An 18,096-nucleotide genomic window follows, 5' to 3' on the forward strand; every position below is an offset into this window, starting at 1 on the left:
GGGATTAACTTTTAACATAAATTTTACAGTAGATAAATTTTCAATCCACAGCATTCTACAGAATTCTCTCACAATTTATTTTGTGAGTTTAGTGTAAATTTAATATTAAAACCTGACATTAAATATACAAAAAATAAAATACATTGTCTCATTTACGAAATTCATGAAATTTTCTAAATGAAATACTAGTAAAAGAAAATAATACTGCAAAAGAATAATCAACTTTGTAATTCTAGGAATGCAAGGTGTATTCTAGGAATGCAAGACTTTCAATTAAATGAACAAAGAAGCAAAAACATATAAAGACATCAATGGATATGGAAAAGCTATCCCTAATATAAATAAGGAATAATTAAAATAGAGGGGTATTTATTTATTTGTTTGTTTGTTTGTCTGAAACGGAGTCTCACTCTGTCACCCAGGCTGGAGTTCAGTGGTGTGATCTCGGCTCACTGCAACTTCTGTCTCCTGGGTTCAAGCGATTCTCCTGCCCCAGCCTCCCTAGTAGCTGGGATTACAGGTACCTGCCATCCTGCCCGACTAATTTTTTGTATTTTTAGTAGAGACGGGTTTCACTATGTTGGTCAGGCTGGTCTCAAACTCCTGACCTCAGGTGATCCACCCACCTTGGCCTCCCAAAGTTCTGGGATTACAGGCGTGAGCCACTGTGCCTAACCCTGAGGATTATCTTTAAATATAAAAAGGCTATTTACCAAAAACACTAAAATGATTTCAAAGATCAGGACTAGCTAGTGTTACCCACGATCCCTAGTATGAATTAACACTATTTTCGAGGTTTTAGAAATTGCAATAAATAAGACAAGAAAATGATAGAATTCATAAAAATCTGGGAAAAAATGAGATAAAACTGTGTATTTTTGTTGATAACAGAACATTTCCAGAAAATCTAGACTCTAATTAGGCTACAAGAGAATTAAGAATTTGGTACGGTGCTGAGATTCAAGGTAAGTGTTCAAAATCAAAGCTTCTCGCTCACTGCATTAGACCTACGGCCCTAAAAATGAAAATAAGGAAAAATGTTTTCACAATATGCAAGTTACTCTTGGGTGGAGACTTTTTATTTTAGTCAGGTTCCTCCATCCAGAACAGTGCTTGAAACATAGGTGCTAAAGAAATATTTGTTGAATGAATGATTATGACCAAAAAAAAAATTTTAAAAACATTAAACACATAAGGTTCAGGACTTATATTTTAAAAGCTGAAATCAAGATCTAAAGAAAGGAAAAGACAGCAAGTTTTGAAAGGGGTTACTTAGTTTCATTTGAATAAGTCTTGGCTGAGCATGGTGGCTCATACCTGTAATCCCAGCACTTTAAGAGGCTGAGGAGGGCAGATCACTTGAGGTGAGAGATTCGAGACCAGCCTGGCCAACATGGTGAAACCCTGTCTCTACTAAAAATACTAAAATTAGCCGGGCCTGGTGGTGAGCGTCTGTAATCCCAGCTACTCGGGAGGCTGAGGTAGGAGAATCACTTCAACCCAGGAGGCGGAGGTTTGTGGTGAGCTGAGATCATGCCACTGTCCTCCAGCCTGGGCAACAGAGCGATACTCTGTCTCAAAAAAAAAAAGAAAAAAAAGTATTTTCCAGCTACTCTGCCTGTGGGGTACCCTGCCCTATTCCTGTACTCTATTGTTCTAATAAGCTTGCTTTGCTTTCCCTTAAAAAAAAAAAAAAAAAAAAAAAGTCTTTTCCTCAAATTAACATACATTTATTGATAAACTTCCAGTTAGACTCTCTAAAGCATTTTGTTTTGATCCAATTTATTTTGGACAGAACGATCATAAAGCTTATATAGAATAAAGATTTGAGAACCTACAGTATAGTTATTGCAGTTAAATTAATATGATATTGGCATGAGGACAGACAGGTCAGTGGACAAAATAGTCTATCAAGAATGAGATGTCAAGCTATGAGAAGTTAACACAAGAAAGACAGGATTCAATGGAGAGAATGCTATCTTTCTTGTATTAGTGAGAGAAGACTGGTTTGTTTAATAAACAGTGCTTGGACCTCAGCTCCTATCATGCTTAAAACTAAACTCTACTGGGATTAAAGATGCATGTAAAACATTTTTAAGAAAAAAATCTGAGGAACTGCACATATAATTTAAGGGGGAAGAGGACCATCTTAATCATTGAAGGACACTTAAAACCTATAGCAGGCCGGGTACGGTGGCTCACGCCTGTAATCCCAGCACTTTGGGAGGCCGAGGCATGCAGATCACAAGGTCAGAAGTTCAAGACCAATCTGACCAAAATGGTGAAATCCTGTCTCTACTAAAAACACGAAAATTAGCTGGATATGGTGGTGTGTACCTGTAATCCCAGATACTTGGGAGTCTGAGGCAGGAGAATTGCTTTGAACCCGGGAGGCAGAGGTTGCAGTGAGCAGAGATTGTGCCACTGCACTCCCACCTGGTGATAGAGTGAGACTCCATCTAAAAAAAAAAAAAAAAAAAAAAAAAAAAAAAAAAAAAACTATAGCAGAAAAGATAGGCCTATTTGTATTTTTTAAAATCTTAAATTTCAAAAGATATTAGCCAAATCAGATGACAATAGATCTGTAAAATAAAAATGTTAATGTGAATGAACAGTCAGTATCTGTAATAGACATAGATCTTTTTTTCACTTTGTCACGCAGGTTAGGGTGCAGTAGTGCAAGCTCAGCTCACTGCAACCTCTGGTATCGGAGTTCAAGTGATTCTACCTCCTCAGCCTCTTGAGTAGCTGGGATTACAGGCACCTGCCACCAAATCCAGCTAAGTTTTGTGTTTTTAGTAGAGATGGGGTTTCACCATGTTGGCCAGGCTGGTCTTGAACTCCTGACCTCAGGTGATCCACCTGTGTTGGCCTTACAAAGTGCCAAGATTACAGGTATGAGCAACTGTGCCCGGCCCATGGAGAGATCTTATAAAATTGACAAGAAAACAACAAAACTGTAGGAAAAAAAAAGTATGTGTAATACACTCATTAGAAGAAATAAATCTGAGTGCCTAACAGAGAAGGTATGAAATCTTGTCATTGTCAAAGTCAATACAATGGCAAAGACCTGTCACTTTACATCCATCAGATGGGCAGAACTTCAGCGTAATAGCGTCTTTTGCTGTTGAACAAGTGTGAGAGAATGATACTCTTGTATATTGCTGGCATAAATAGGAGAGAGTTTTAATACATTTCCCCAGATTGTTTTCCAAAAACAAAAATAAACTCCCATTGGCCCAGAGTTCCTCTTCTGACACTCTCCATAGAAAAAACAAACAAACAAACAAAAACAGCAGTCTGGAAAAGTGAATGTAAAACGATGTTTGTATTGGTGAACTTAACAGTAGTCCCAAGAAAAGTCACAATGACATAAAGGGAACAGTAAAAAGTTGTTGTAGGCTGGGCACATTGGCTCACCCCTGTAATCCCAGCCCTTTGGGAGGCCGAGGTGAGCGGATCACAAGGTCAGGAGTTCAAGACCAGCCTGGCCAAAATGGTGAAACCCCATCTCTACTAAAAATACAAAAATTAGTCGGTGGTGCGTGCCTGTGACCCCAGCTACTCAGGAGGCCGAAGCGGGAGAATCTCTTGAACCCAGGAGGCAGAGGTTACAGTGAGCCGAGATTGCGCCACTGCACTCCAGCCTGGGTGACAGAGCATGACTCCTCAAAAAAGAAAGAAAAGGTCATTGTATATGATTATATAAATATGTATATGATTGTATTTGTGTGGAACAAACCAGGTCTTTCTAACATGCATGAAAACACCACTGACCCTGCTGAGCATGAATGATATATTCATATATATATGTATATATATGAATATATGTATGAATATATGCTTATATATGCACACTAATTTTATAAGAAAATTATAAAATATTACAAATAATAATGTATGCTTTTATAAAATTATATCATCTGTATAAACATATTCATAAATATATATGTGTGTGTGTGAATGTACATGTATGAATCTCAATGCATATGCAGAAAGAGATTGGGGGAAAAGTGAGTTCTATTTATATCTATAGAAGCATAAGAATGTCTACTATGCAATATTGCTAAGTGAAAAAGCAAAAAAGGCAAAGTGTATAACACGGTTCTCTTTGGTAAAAAACAAAAATTCCCTCTATGTCTATAACGCTGCTTTACTCTGTTGGTGTGAGCAGAGTGTGGATGTGCATGGTTGCTCTGTTAGCATGAACCCAGGAGCGCAGGGTTGGGGGCAGGTGGGGAGCAGGGCTTTTATTTTCACAGATTTAGTGTTATTTTACTTGCTACAGCAACCTGTTTTGCTTGGTAATTGGAAAAGCTTGAAATTATATTGTCCTGATTATCTGGGCAGACATTCTTCCTGATCAACGACTTCACTTTGAACATCAGTTGGTCCCTCCTATTAATTAATATTAGACAGTACTTCCCAATATTTGTCAGTGGTCAAGTCTTTGTATATTAGCCATAAATATCTACCTATACCCAAAAGTGCTATAAATGTGCAAATCTTGATATGTGGGTTCAGTGATTTTGACTTTAGTAAATATTTTCCAGAAAGAAACTTAGACTTATGTATTTACTTGTGTAAATGGCAATAGACTTACCATTTATTTACTTGTGTCACTCATAACTCCTAAGTCACAGATGGCTTTAGTTGAAGCCAATACAAAGGAAAGCAGGAGACTAATTGTAGAAAAGTCATTTACGCCTCGTCACATAATTATGTATTATCTAGACCAGAGCTATCCGATAGAACTCTCTGCAATGAAGGAGACGTTCTATAATCCGTGCCAATGTTGAATACTTGAAACATGGCTAGTGCATCTGAATAAATGAATTTTAAATTTTATTTTAAGGTTAATTCAAATAGTCACACACATAGACAGTGGCTACTACATTGTTCAGTGCTTATCTAGAACCAATGAACTCACTAAAAACGAAAACAAATCCCAATGCTGTTGAAAACTGAAAGAGTAAACTTGTTTCTGTTGTTTATAACAGTGTAGGATAAATATCTTCTGTGTATGGAGAGAACAGGTTTTAGAAAACATTGTTAAGGGGCCAGGTGCAGTTGCTCACGCCTGTAATCCCAGCACTTTGGGAGGCCGAGGTGGGTGGATCATGAGGTCAGGAGTTTGAGACCAGCCTGGCCAACGTGGTGAAACCCTGTCTCTGCTAAAAATACAAAAATTAGCTGGGTGTGGTGGCGCGTGCCTGTAGTCCCAGCTACTTGGGAGGCTGAGGCAAAAGAATCACTTGAACCTGGGAAGCAGAGGTTGCATCGAGCAGAGACTGTGTCACTGCACTACAGCTTGGGCAACAGAGTGAGACTCTGTCTCAAACAAACAAACAAAAACATTGTTATGATTCTTAATTTTTTGAGACAGTCTCACTCTGTTTCCCAGGCTGGAGTGCAATGGCATGATCTCGGCTTGCTGCAACTTCTGCCTCCTGGGTTCAAATGATTCTCCTGCCTCAGCCTCTCCAGTAGCTGGGATACAGGCACCTGCCACCATTCCCGGCTAATTTTGTATTTTTAGTAGATATGGGGTTTTACCACACTGGCCGGGCTAGTCTCGACCTCCTGACCTCAGGCGATCCATCTGCTTTGGCTTCCCAAAGTTCTGGGATTATAAGTGTGAGCCACAGGACCTGGCCAGATTCTCAAATTTTTAATGACATATTTCAAGCATACGAAAAAGTACAAGAATGATAAACACCCATGAACCCGCCATTTAAATTTAACAAATGCTAACATTTTGTTAAATTTCGCTTCAGATTTTCAAGAATAAAATATTACCTATCCAACTGAAGCCCCGTTTCCCTGCTCCATTCTTCACTCTACTGCCTGCCCAGGTAAGGATACGCGTACATTTAGCAATTGTTCTTCCTGTGCGTTTGTTACATTTATTGCACCTTTCAAACATGGACAAGTCTCAAGTGTCAAAGTGTGACATTCTCGCTAGGCTGTGTGTCTGTTTGTCTGTGTGTTTGCCAAAAACAGCCCACTTACCAGGGAAGATTGCAGGAATCACACAGCCACAGACAGAGGCACAGCCACAGACAGAGGCACAGCCACGTGGGATGGGAAGTTACTTATTTGCAGGAGGTGAGGGTGGACGTGATTAAATAGGCATTACTCTGGAGGAAGTAAGTTCAATGGTCTCAAAAGGAAGAGTGAACATTTGCTAATAGGTAGGGAAGGTACTCTATGGGAAGGAGCCAATTTTATTATTTTCAGGAAGTGAGGGACACCACCAAGAGATTTCCTTGCGCTTTTCACGAAGGAATTTGTCTAGGGAAGTGGTTCTCAAATTTGTTTGCTCATTACAATCATCTGAGGAGCTTCAAAAAACCACTAACACCTGATCGGCTCCCAGAGCCGCCAACTTAATTGGTCTCAGGCATTCCTGCCAGGCAGAATTTTTAGAAGATCTCCAGGTGATTCCAATGTTCAGCCGTGATTGAAAACTACAGCCTCGGGCCAGTCTTTCAAACTTGGTAGATAGTAGAATCACCTGCTAAGCTTTAAAAACTGTGCCTGGACCCACCTCCAGGCATTCATCTTTGTTTAAACTGATTTAAATGGGATGGAAACAACTTGGGCATGGAGATTTTAATGTGAAAAATGTGTGTATCTCTGGCCTAAACGAAGCCCGTGTTTATAGCAAAGAATTTACATTAAGCACCCCGTGAGTTTCTGCCTTCTACATGCTGGGCTCAGTCTAGAGTTCTCATAAACTGGGGACTAGGTATCATGGAGATAAAATAGACCTGTCTGCAGGCTCTTTTTTGCTTCCAGTAAGTGCCAATAAATCTTACCCAAAATGCTCAGAAACACACAAGTTCATCCAGTGACCAGTGCGGACTCCCTCTTGCTTCGGGTTCTGGCCTTTCGAAGCAGAGAAGTCACTTTTTAATTAATTAATTTTTGTTTTTGAGGCGGAGTCTCACTCCGCTGCCCAGGCTGGATTGCAGTGGCGCGATTTCAGCTCCCTGCAGTATCCACTTCCCAGGTTCAAGCGATTCTCATGCCTTAGCTCCCCCGAGTAGCTGGGATTACAGGTGCCCGCCACCATCCCCAGCTAAATCTTATATTTTTAGTAGAGACGGGGTTTTACCGTATTGGCCAGGTTGATCTGGAACTCCTGACCTCAAATGATCTGCCCACCTCAGCCTCCCAAAAGTGTTGGGATTACAAACGTGAGTCACCGCACCCAGCCAGAGAAGTCACTTTGAGATTCTTAGAAAAGGTCTGCACGTTGTTTGATGGATAGGACATTGCGGATTATAAAGATTATAGTGTAAGAAAACCAGGAGGCGGAGTGCCGAAAGGAAGTTTTAATACCATCTTTCCAGCTACCACTGTCACTAATGCCTTCAGGAGTCGATGCTACTCAGCATGAAGACCCGTGTAAATCACATTCTTTAAGGAAACGTGTGTATTTGTCAATTGCCCTCAGTACTTACTTGGATGAGTTGGTTCGTGGAAGAGAGAGCTCACTGCTGAGTTGAGTGGGTATGTAGAAAGCAGTATGGATGAGAAACGGTGTGGCTCTCACAGCTGAGTGAGGTAAGGAGGCCATGGAGAGCTGCCGGGAAACGCTGCCAGGCTGTGCCGAAGACCTAGCACTTCCTGGGGAAGGAAGGACCACAATGAGAGGGTGGACAAGTGACAGGGCGGCACGTTCCAGCAGCAAAGGCTGTTGATGTGGATGGCGAGCAGTTTCCTTGTATTTAACGAACTTGAAAAGGAGCTGGGGAATTGATCAGTGATTGACTTGAGGGTAGAACAAGGGAAGATCATTTAAGATCTAATATTTTTCTTTTGTTGAGAATTAACCACAGTTATCGGAGAACATTCTTTGCACATATTGTATGGTCAGAGTTATGATAGAGCTGAAGTGTAGAAAACTTAGGGAAAGATAACATTTTAAATAGTTTTTTGTTTGTTTGTTTTGAGACGGAGTTTCACTTTTTGTTACCCAGGCTGGAATGCAATGGCGCGATCTCGGCTCACCGCAACCTCCGTCTCCTGGGTTCAGGCAATTCTCCTGCCTCAGCCTCCTGAGTAGCTGGGATTACAGGCACGAGCCACCATGCCCAGCTAATTTTTTGTATTTTTAGTAGAGACGGGGTTTCACCATGTTGACCAGGATGGTCTCCATCTCTTGACCTCGTGATCCACCCGCCTCGGCCTCCCAAAGTGCTGGGATTACAGGCTTGAGCCACCACGCCCGGCCTTTAAATAGTTTTCTAATTCAAAAATGATGAACCTTGAAAGCACAGACGAGTAAAAAGAGAAACCACCAAAAATCTTACCCAAAGACAAGCATTCCTAATATTACCATGTGTGTTGTTCTGGCATTTTTGCATACAAATGACTGTGTGTGTGTGTGTGTGTGTGTGTGTGTGTGTACATAGACTGTCTCTGTCACCCAGGCTGGAGTGCAATGGTGCAATCATAGCTCGCTGCAGCCTCCAACTCCTGGGCTTAAGGGCTCTTCCTGCTTTAGCCTCCCAAGTAGCTGGGACTACAGGGGTGCACCAGTATGCCTGGTTTAAAAAAAGAGTTTTGTAGAGATGGGGGATGTCTCACTATGTTGTTCAGGCTGGTCTCAAACCCCTGGCTTCAAGCATTCTCTCATTTTGGCCTCCCAAAGTGCTGGGTTATGTGCTTTTCTTAATGAGTTCCAAAATGTGTTAGCCAGGCCTGAGCTGAAATGAGAACGCAGCTGACTTGTGTTCTGCACTCTGCCCGCTGCAATCCCCCTTGTATTTAGCCCAGACACAATCCTATCACTTTTCTTTTTAAATCAGACATCAAATTAGCTTATGGGCAAGATCCTCAGCAGACAGTCATTGAACTTGACGGGGGTTTGCGAGGAGTTATTGGCATAAATTATCTCAGCACAATTACCCACAGTTCATGTCACAAGTGTGTTCCATTGCACTCTCTCTCTCCTTTTTTTTCAAGCTACTTAGCATAATTATGTTATTTTAATGACCACTCTAGCCACATTAACTATGACACTACCCAACAGTCTATCAGTAGGTGTTGGAAAGCTCTTCTTCAGCTTCAGTCCTGGAAGCCTCCGCTACGGTTACACTCTTCAAAGCAGAACTATTACTGTTGTCGATGGTCCTGCTAAAGCCTTCCATGCCATTTCTTGAGATGGAGTCTCACTCTGTCACCCAGGCTGGAGTGCAATGGTGCGATCCCGTCTCACTGCAACCGCCACCTCCCAGGTTCAACCGATTCTCCTGCCTCAGCCTCCTGAGTAGCTGGGACTACAGGAGTGTGCCACCACGCCCTGCCAGTTTTTGTATTTTTAGTAGAGATGGGGTTTTGCCATGTTGGTGAGGCTGGTCTCGAACTCCTGACCTCAAGTGATCCATCCACCTCGGCCTCCCAAAGTGCTGGGATTATAGGAGTGAGCCACTGCACCTGCCTCTATGCTATTTCTGATCACTTCAAAGGAAAGGACCCCACGAGGTAGCGTCTTTCAGATATTTTCATTTGTCCATCCATAGACCTATCCAAGTTGCTCTTCTAAAGTGCTCTGGGGACCGAGTAGTTGTATCAAAAGCTGGGTTGACTCTCCACAGGCCTTGACTTTGGAGTCATCTGCTGCTGAGACACTCCCTGTCAGGTACAGGGACAGGGGCTGCCTCTGTGCCAACTCACCCTGGGCAGGTGGCTGCACGCCTGGGCACCAGGGACCTGGCGGATAGAGAGCCACAAAATGTGAATGAGTGATCTAGCCCAGGTTCCTCATTTCACAGGTGGGCACCCGAGGCCTGGGAGCTGTGTGGTCACTGCTGAAAACTCGAGATTAATGAGCTGTGGATCTGGGACTCCTCGCTCTTCTCCCTGTCCCTCGCACCTTGAGGCATTCTCAGAGAACACGCTGCACTTGGAGGAGGAACCACAATGCCTCACTGGGGCACAGGTGTGCATCATCAAACAGTTTCTGCAAGGCCTCCCTGTTTCTTGACTAGGTGATGCTCAGCGTTTCTGACCTCCCTTCCTGTCACTCTGACCTCCCTTCGACTGCCCACGGGAAGGCTGATGTTAGCATTCTTGACCCTACGCTACCGTCCAGAATTAGCCCAAGGATTGTGGACAACTAGGCAGGAAGAGCCAGATCTCCCCAAAGCCTCGGCGCCCAGGGACTCCCCTGCATTTCTCACTGTTCCCGGCAGGATGCTTCCTGCCCACCCCACCCCCGGGGTGCACCCTGCCCGCCCCGCTACCCCATGTACCCTGCTGGGAGGAAGCCTGGCACTCTAACTTTCAAGCCAGCTAAGTGAGAGGCTGGAGTCCAGCTGCTTGTTTCCCTTTGTTCTGTGAATAGCTGCACTCCCGTGCAACAACTCTGTTCTTTAGTAGAATGATCTGATCGGCATGTGACTTTGGAGGGACCCAGAGAGCCTCCGAGGCAAGCCATTTGAATTGCCGGGAGCATTTCTTTCACAGGGGAACCAGCAGACTCACCCCTCCAGGGGGGCATCGCTAAGCTGGAAGCCTCAGAAAACCAGAAATAATTGTAATCATGATATTAAAAAAAAAAAAAATTTTTTGAGACAGAATCTCACTCTGTCACCCAGGCTGGAGTGCAGTGGCATGATCTCAGGTCACTACAGCCTCTGCCTCCCAGGTTCCCTGCTTCAGCCTCCTGAGTAGCTGGGATTACAGACATGCACCACCACACCTGGCTAATTTTTGTATTTTTAGTAGAGACAGGGTTTCACCATGTTGGCCAGGCTGGTCTTGAACTCCTGGATTCAAGTGATCCTCCCGCCTCGGCCTCCTAAAGTGCTGGAAATTACAAGCGTGTGTCACCATTCCTGGCCATAATCATATTATTGTAACAACTGCCACTATTTCGTCTTCGCATATGGGGCTGAGGGCTTAAATAGCTACACACCTGAGGCAGGTGGTCATTTTCCCTGCTGAGGAAGAGGGTACAGGGAAGTACCTCGTTCCAGTTCAAACAGGAAGAGGCAGAGCTGAAATGTAAATACAGCCTCCCTGACTCATCAGTTAACACCTTTTGATTTCTTGTTTTTCGTAGGGAAGAGACACATAGACGCTGGGCCCAGGCTGGCCCATTTTCAGCACAGCCCCGAGGCATCTATGGTTCACTTACAAGCCTGGACCGGAGAACCTCTCTCTACCTGAAGCAGTAACAAATATGAATGTCTTCTGACCTCCTCACAAAAGACACACTGTTTCATCATCTTCCACTCTGTCCTTGAACCTGGCCTTCCAGGTAGTTGCCTGCCGAGAAGCCCGGCCGAGTTCCGATGGGCTTGTAGGACACTGAGCCCATCAGCGCCATAACGAGGTAAAACTGGATTTCTGTTCTTTCGCCCTCGATAAAGAAAGCTCTACTCACTTGTTGATTTGGTTTCAAATAAGAAATGATTGTTTATCAGGCGCGTAAGTGACGAGAAGTTGAGTCTAGAGAAGAGCATATTGACCTGCAGAGATGTGACAGCTGACTTTGGTTGAGAGCGCCCTTAAGGAAAAAGGTGAATGCTTGTTCTCTGGGGCCCAATCAATGGCTTGAGGGACAAGCCATGAGGGGGAGGGGCGGTGAGGAAGGGCTTCTTGGTAGGTAGGACTGTGTGGAGAGGGGCTGGGCTGCCTTAAAGGCAGCAATTCTCCACACTGGGTGTGAGCCCGCATGAGCCATGCAACTACCCAGAGACAGTGTCATGGGAGGGGCTTTGGCAAGAGGGAAAATCTGTACCTAGATAGCCCTTCTGACTCAAGGACTCGGAAGCGTATTACACCACAGCTGCATTTCAAGATTTAGACAAGCATTTAAGAGGCTTAGGGTGCGTTCTCTTGCAAAAGCTAGGAAACCGTACCCGATTCAGTGAAAGGGAACATTTCAGCTTGTATAATGGCAACATCCAGAGAGAGAGAGTCAGGCACAGCTGGACCCAGGGACGGGGGTGAGGTCATCCCCACCCTCTTTCTTGTTCCCAGGTCCGTGGCCCAGTTCCTGGGTGTCAGCCTTGCTCTCAGCCAGCCTCTTCCCTAAGGGCAGAGAAATGGCTGCAGTGCGTTTCTCCAGCTTTAAATCTGGAGGAGAGAGAGAGACTCGATGCCAGCATTTCCAGCAACGGGGCTGTTGGAGAAATAAAAAATCCTGCCAACAGAAAGACTCCTCTCCCCTCACACCCACATAGATGAGGGAGGAAACGTGATTTATTCTTGAGTATGCATATTAGATACACACATGCGAGGAGCCTGCAGGAGACTACACAATCTGGGCCGAATTTCACACACTTTCCACAGCAGAGTCAAAGAAAAACGAAACCTGCTCTTGCCTCCTTGAGAGACAAATGGATATGCCTCGTAACAGCCTTCTGCACACCTCCTGAGAGACTGCTGAGTCAGTTTCGGAGGCCTGTGCATAGAGACCCTGGGTCAGAAGGCCTGTGACCTTCCTTGCTCATTGAAATCTGGAGACTGGAGACCTTGCATTATAAAATCTAATTCCTGACTCTAGGGTCTGGCCTACCTGTTGTGCTTTTAAGTAAAGGCAAGGCAGGGCAGCTGCTACCCCTTATTAAAATTCCATCGTATTTATCGGCACAAGTCTGTCATGCCGCACGGACTCTGGTTGTGTGATATGCCACTGCTGAACAAATTTCTGTAGTCCGAAGCAGGGATACACTGACAGGCTTAGGTCTAATTTATGGAGAGGAGGTTTCCAAGAACAAAATTAGGGCACAAGAGGAAAAAGATGTCTAGATGCCGCGGAGACCCTGTGGTGCTGGGACGGGAGGCGGCGCTTTTCTGGTCAAATCTAGCAGGTGACTTAGTCTGGCTGTCAGGAGTTGGTGTATCACCATGCTACCAATTCCCAACCCGTTTTTAGAACCACAGGACTTGGGTGGAGAGAAGAATGAACAATCAGAGGTTTTTTGAGAATAATTGCTGTAGATTTCAGAAAAGTGACAGGGAGAGAACATGAGCTCCAGGCAGAGAGCCAGCTCTGAGCTAAGGGCTGTCTTCTTGAATGTTAAGGCTTGACTTGGAAAGCAAATGTTTCAGGATGAAATCTGCATAGGGAGGTTTGGGATCTATAGACTACCCGGGCTGTCCTATAAGGTGGGGAAGAAAACCACCCAAGCCAAACAGAAGCATTTGGCCAATTGTAATACATGGCCTCTGGGACACAGCTTCCCTGCCTGCCTCGCCCGCAGCCCAGTGTCTTATGCACAGGTGACCATGTCCTGTACTGGTGACCAGGGAGGTGACAAGACCTGCAGCCTAGGCAGGGAACCTTGTAAAGCTTTGCCGGATGAGGCCAACGGTAACTCTCCCGCAAATGTTCTCTTTGGAACCTGTTTGTGGTGGCCAGTTATTAATTCATCACAGGAACAAAAATAGTAAACACGGAACTATGGTCCTACAGCTCAGATGAAAACATTGAGGCTTGGAGAGGAACTTGCCCCAGGTCACCCAGCCGGTCATGGCCAAACTACGATTTCCAACCTAGCTGTCCAATTCAGAAGCCATAATAACTTTCCTCACTATAAAGATTTATAGAAGCTCCTCTAGTTACTGATGGGTGAGATTCCAAAATGCTGTTGGAATCTTAGTCCAAGGAGACGCTGCCCGTGTGACTGCGAAGCTGTTTTTTTGGCAGTGAGCAGGGTAAAGGAGCTTTGGCTCAGGATCAGACCTTTTCTCCTTCCTGTCTAGGCAGGATCTCAGGTCACATGTAGGTGGCTGAAAGCTCTCTACTAATTAGCTGAGCTGGTTAAGCCCCGTCTGAGACAATAGAAAACCTATTGCTCTTGGGACAGCAACACTGAGTTCTGATCAGCATCGTAGGGGAGCAAACCCTTGTTATGAGCTTCCGGTAAGCCTCAGTGAACTGCATCGTGTGAATTGCTTGTTTTTTTCTTCTACCAGGAAAAGTATACTTGCTGGTGTGGAAGTCAGTTAGACAAGTGGAGGATGTGAGACACTCTTGGGCCCTTCCAGCCTCTCTTTGATGGGTGTGAACCTCTTGGAGGTACCGCCTCCCTCCACCCCTCAGGGTCTGAGTGTCTCCTGTTTCCCTGGCTCAGAACTCTTCTTGTGGATGAATGTGACATGCGCAGTTTCACTGTCAACAGGGAAGCCTGTTTGGAGGGAACATCTCCAGGCCCGTGCTCCTGAAACCCACTCTGGGAATCACAGGCTACTTTGCTCTTACTCGCTGGGCCTTTCACTTCTTTCTGCCTACTAGGTAACCATAAAATCCCAGAAGCACTAAGGGATCAAAGCTTATTGCCTCTCCCTTGAAATCAGGAGACGCAGACAAAATTCTCTGTGTCTTGGCGGTGCTGGGCATAGGGTGAGGGTCTGCGGTTCAGTTAACACACGGGAGGTGGGAGAAGGGCCCTTCCCTCTGGAGGTTGTTGCATTGACAGATAGGACCTGGCGGTGCCTGTTGTTCTGTGCTGGGCACATTGGCTGCATGCGCTGATGACCTGGTGGGACTCTCCTCGCATTTGATCCGGTCCTGTCATTTTCGGCTTGTCTGGCTGCAAGCTCGTGAGGCAGCTGATGGAGAGGCTATGGCTGACTGCGGCGTGGCTCTGCCAGCACTCACCTGGGGAGCCGGGAAGGAGATTTTTCACCTCCACTGGCCTCTCTCTGCCCACATTTGTGTTTGCAGGTAGCATCCTCCCGGACAGGTGATCTGCCCTGGCTCATGACTTGCACGTTGCGACTAGCCTGGACCCTCCTATGTGCTCCGTAAATCACTCTCCTTAGCATCTATGTGTTCCTGTCATCCCTACCTTGTGGGGCTGAGGGCATTAGAGGCGGGTGCTGCCAGCATTATCTCCAGCTTTGTTTTCACTTCTGTCTTCCCAGGATTCCTCTCTCAGGCAAAGTCTCCTTTCAATTATTTTAAAAGGGCATGCCCTCCGTGACAATGATCCGTGTCATTAATTCGACTCTGGCTGATGTGACAGGCTGTGGTGGCCTCATCTCTCCATCCCAGGCCCAAGGATGTCTGAAGACCCTGGGCCACCTCCTTCCCTGGGGGCATGAGGAACAGAATGGCTTTCAAGGGACCTGTGTCGGTCTGCAGAGCATCAGATTCCGGCCCCTGCCGGGTCTCTGGCCTCCCTGGAGTCCGCCCGGCACTCCTCCCTTCTGTGGAGCTGGGTACCGCACACATGCTCTCTAAATGCTGGTGGAGTGAATGGAGGAAAAGACAGATGAAAGAATGTCATTAGCCACTAAGCAAACAGATACAACAAAGCAACAGCTAAGCTCAAACCCCTTCCATAGGTTTCAAAGCTCAAACCCCTTCCATAGGTTTCAAAGGTCTTTCTGGTCTGTCCCCTGCAGGCTGTTCATTTGCTCTTCTCTCTGCAACCCTTAATACATCACCCCCAGCGATATGGAATGACATGCAGTGCTCCAGTGCTGTGGCAGCACTTCAGACCGCCAAGATTTTGTGCAAGTTGTTGCACAGGTCTGGAATGCTTTCCCGCTCTTTGCTGGGCTCAGACGATATCCTTCCAACACCCCACTTCTGCACCTATTTGCTGAGAGCCTGTCCCTGGAATCCCTCTATAAGCAGCTTTTGCCTCTCTGCCCTGCCTCTGTAATTGGTGCACTGGGATGCTGCATTGTAATAATCTACAACATTTCTTTTCCTCCTCGCCTCCCTCCCTCTCTCCCTCCCCCCGCCTTTCTTTCTTTCGACAGTTTCACTCTTGTCACCTAGGCACAATCTCGGCTCACTGCAACCTCTGCCTCCTGGGTTCAAGCTATTCTCCCAAGTACCTAGGATTACAGGCACCCGACACCACGCCTGGCTAATTTTTGTATTTTTAGTAGAGACAGGGTTTCACCATATTGGCCAGGCTGGTCTTGAACTCTCAGCTCACTGCAACCTCCACCTGCCGGGTTCAAGCTATTCTCCCAAGTACCTGGGGATACAGGCACCCGACACCATGCCTGGCTAATTTTTATAGTTTTAGTAGAGACAGGGTTTCACCATATTGGCCAGGCTGGTCTTGAACTCCTGACCTCAGGTGATCTGCCCTCCTGGGCCTCCCAAAGGGCTGGGATTACACCGTGCCTGGCCTATAACATTAGTTATAGTCTATTTGGTGAAATGCCATCCAAAGATGTGGTCCCCCACAAGGGTTCTGTGTCAGCACGTCAGGAGAAGGCTGCAAATTGGACCCTTCTTATTGAGCTTCATGGCAATCACTGTCATTTTAAAGGTTCCAAGAAGCTCAAGAGTAAAGAAAACCATTCACTTTTAATACAGTAGTTCCTAAAGGTTTAAAGAAAGTCCGGCTTTCATTAGTAGTTAATAACATCCCACACATGAGTTTTCCTTTGAGTCCTCTTGTCAACACTTCATTAACAACCCATCTTCTTTGAGTGGAAGTTCTGAGAGGGCAAAGGCTGAGGACCCCATACCTAGCACCTTGCAGGTGTATTGCAAGAACCTGTGGAGGTGGAAATTGCTTTACCTTTGTGGAAGGCTAAGTTGGCAGAAGCAGAGAGGTTGGAGTAAGTAAGGAATAAACTAGAGGCCAGGGAATCACTAAGCAGGCCATGGCAATCAAATACGGGGGCTGAGCCGTGGCAGAGAGAGAAGTCTGAATACATAGAAAAAAATTAGAATCTTTTTGTTTTCAATTTACCAATACCGGTAAGACTTGATGCTTAATGTGACGTGGCAATGGGCAGTGTCTCAGATGGCTTCCAGTTTCTGCCTTGGATGACTGCATTTGTCCACATGAAAGCATCAGAATAATTAGCACCACGACTTGCCATTAGCACTGGTGACCAGAGCGGCTGGTGTTTGCAACAGGTGGCAATGGTGGTCAGGTTTCTGTCTTTTTTTTCACTGCTGTCCTCACCGCCTTCATTTTTGTCTGAGTCATCTTTTATTGGTGAAGAAAGACCCTGCCAGACTAGGTTTACATTTGACAAGTTTATTCAAATTCCACAAATCTTGTTCTCACTGCAGGGAAGAAAGACGTCTTCATGGTTTCAAAAACAATTCCTTCTAAAGGGAGGGTCTCACTCTGTTACCCAGGCTGGAATTCCCTCAGGAAGAGAGGTATCCACACAGATTCCCAAGGTTCGTGTCCCTATCCATTCAAGATATTCATCCAAGCAACAGCAGAGAGACGTAACAATGTACAAGACTTAGGCTGGGGGCAGTGGCTCATGCCTGTCATCCCAGCACTTTGGGAGGCCAAGGTGGGAAGACTGATTGAGTTCACAACCCCCTGAAAGGAGCAATGGCCTTTGGCACCAGGGAGGAAATTGATGCTCTTGAGTTCACGATTTTAAGAACAGCTTGGACAATGTGGCAAAACCCTGTCTCTACCAAATATTAAAAACGAAATCCGGACATGGTGACATATGCCTGTAGTCCCAGCTACTTGGGAGGCTGAGGTGAGAGGATCACCTGAACCCGGGAAGTCGAGGCTGCTGCAAGCCATAATTGCACTACCGCTCTGCAGCCTAGGAAAAGTGGTGAGACCCTGCTTTAACAACAACCACAAAAACCCAAACAATTTCCAAGACTTGGAGCGGCAGTATGAAGCTTGAGTCATGGGTGGATGAACACCTCGAGAGGTACAGTCAATTCACATCTGTCCATATGGGTTTTTCAATAAATTAAGAAAAAAATTATATTTACTCACATGTTTATCATTTCCAGTGCCTTTAATTTCTTCCTGTAGATCTGAATTTCCATCTGGCATCATTTCTCTTCAACATTTACTGTGTACAGGTGACAGATTTTCTCCCTTTCCAACTTAGCTACCTACGTCTTTATTTCACCTTCATTTTTAAAGAATATTTTCTCTAGATACAGAATTTGATATTGACACTTTCTTTCCCTTTTGTTCCTTTGAACATATTGTTTCAGATGTCCTATGGTCTCTAATATTTCCTTTCAAACATTTTATAATTTTTAATTTTGTGGGTACATAGTGTATATACTTATTGAGTACATGAGATATTTGATACAGGCATGAGTAATAATCACATCAAGGAAACTGAGTATCATCCCCTCAAGCATTTATCCTTTGT

This window comes from Saimiri boliviensis, chromosome 14 (genome assembly GCF_048565385.1).
Source record: "Saimiri boliviensis isolate mSaiBol1 chromosome 14, mSaiBol1.pri, whole genome shotgun sequence".
NCBI lineage: Eukaryota > Metazoa > Chordata > Mammalia > Primates > Cebidae > Saimiri > Saimiri boliviensis.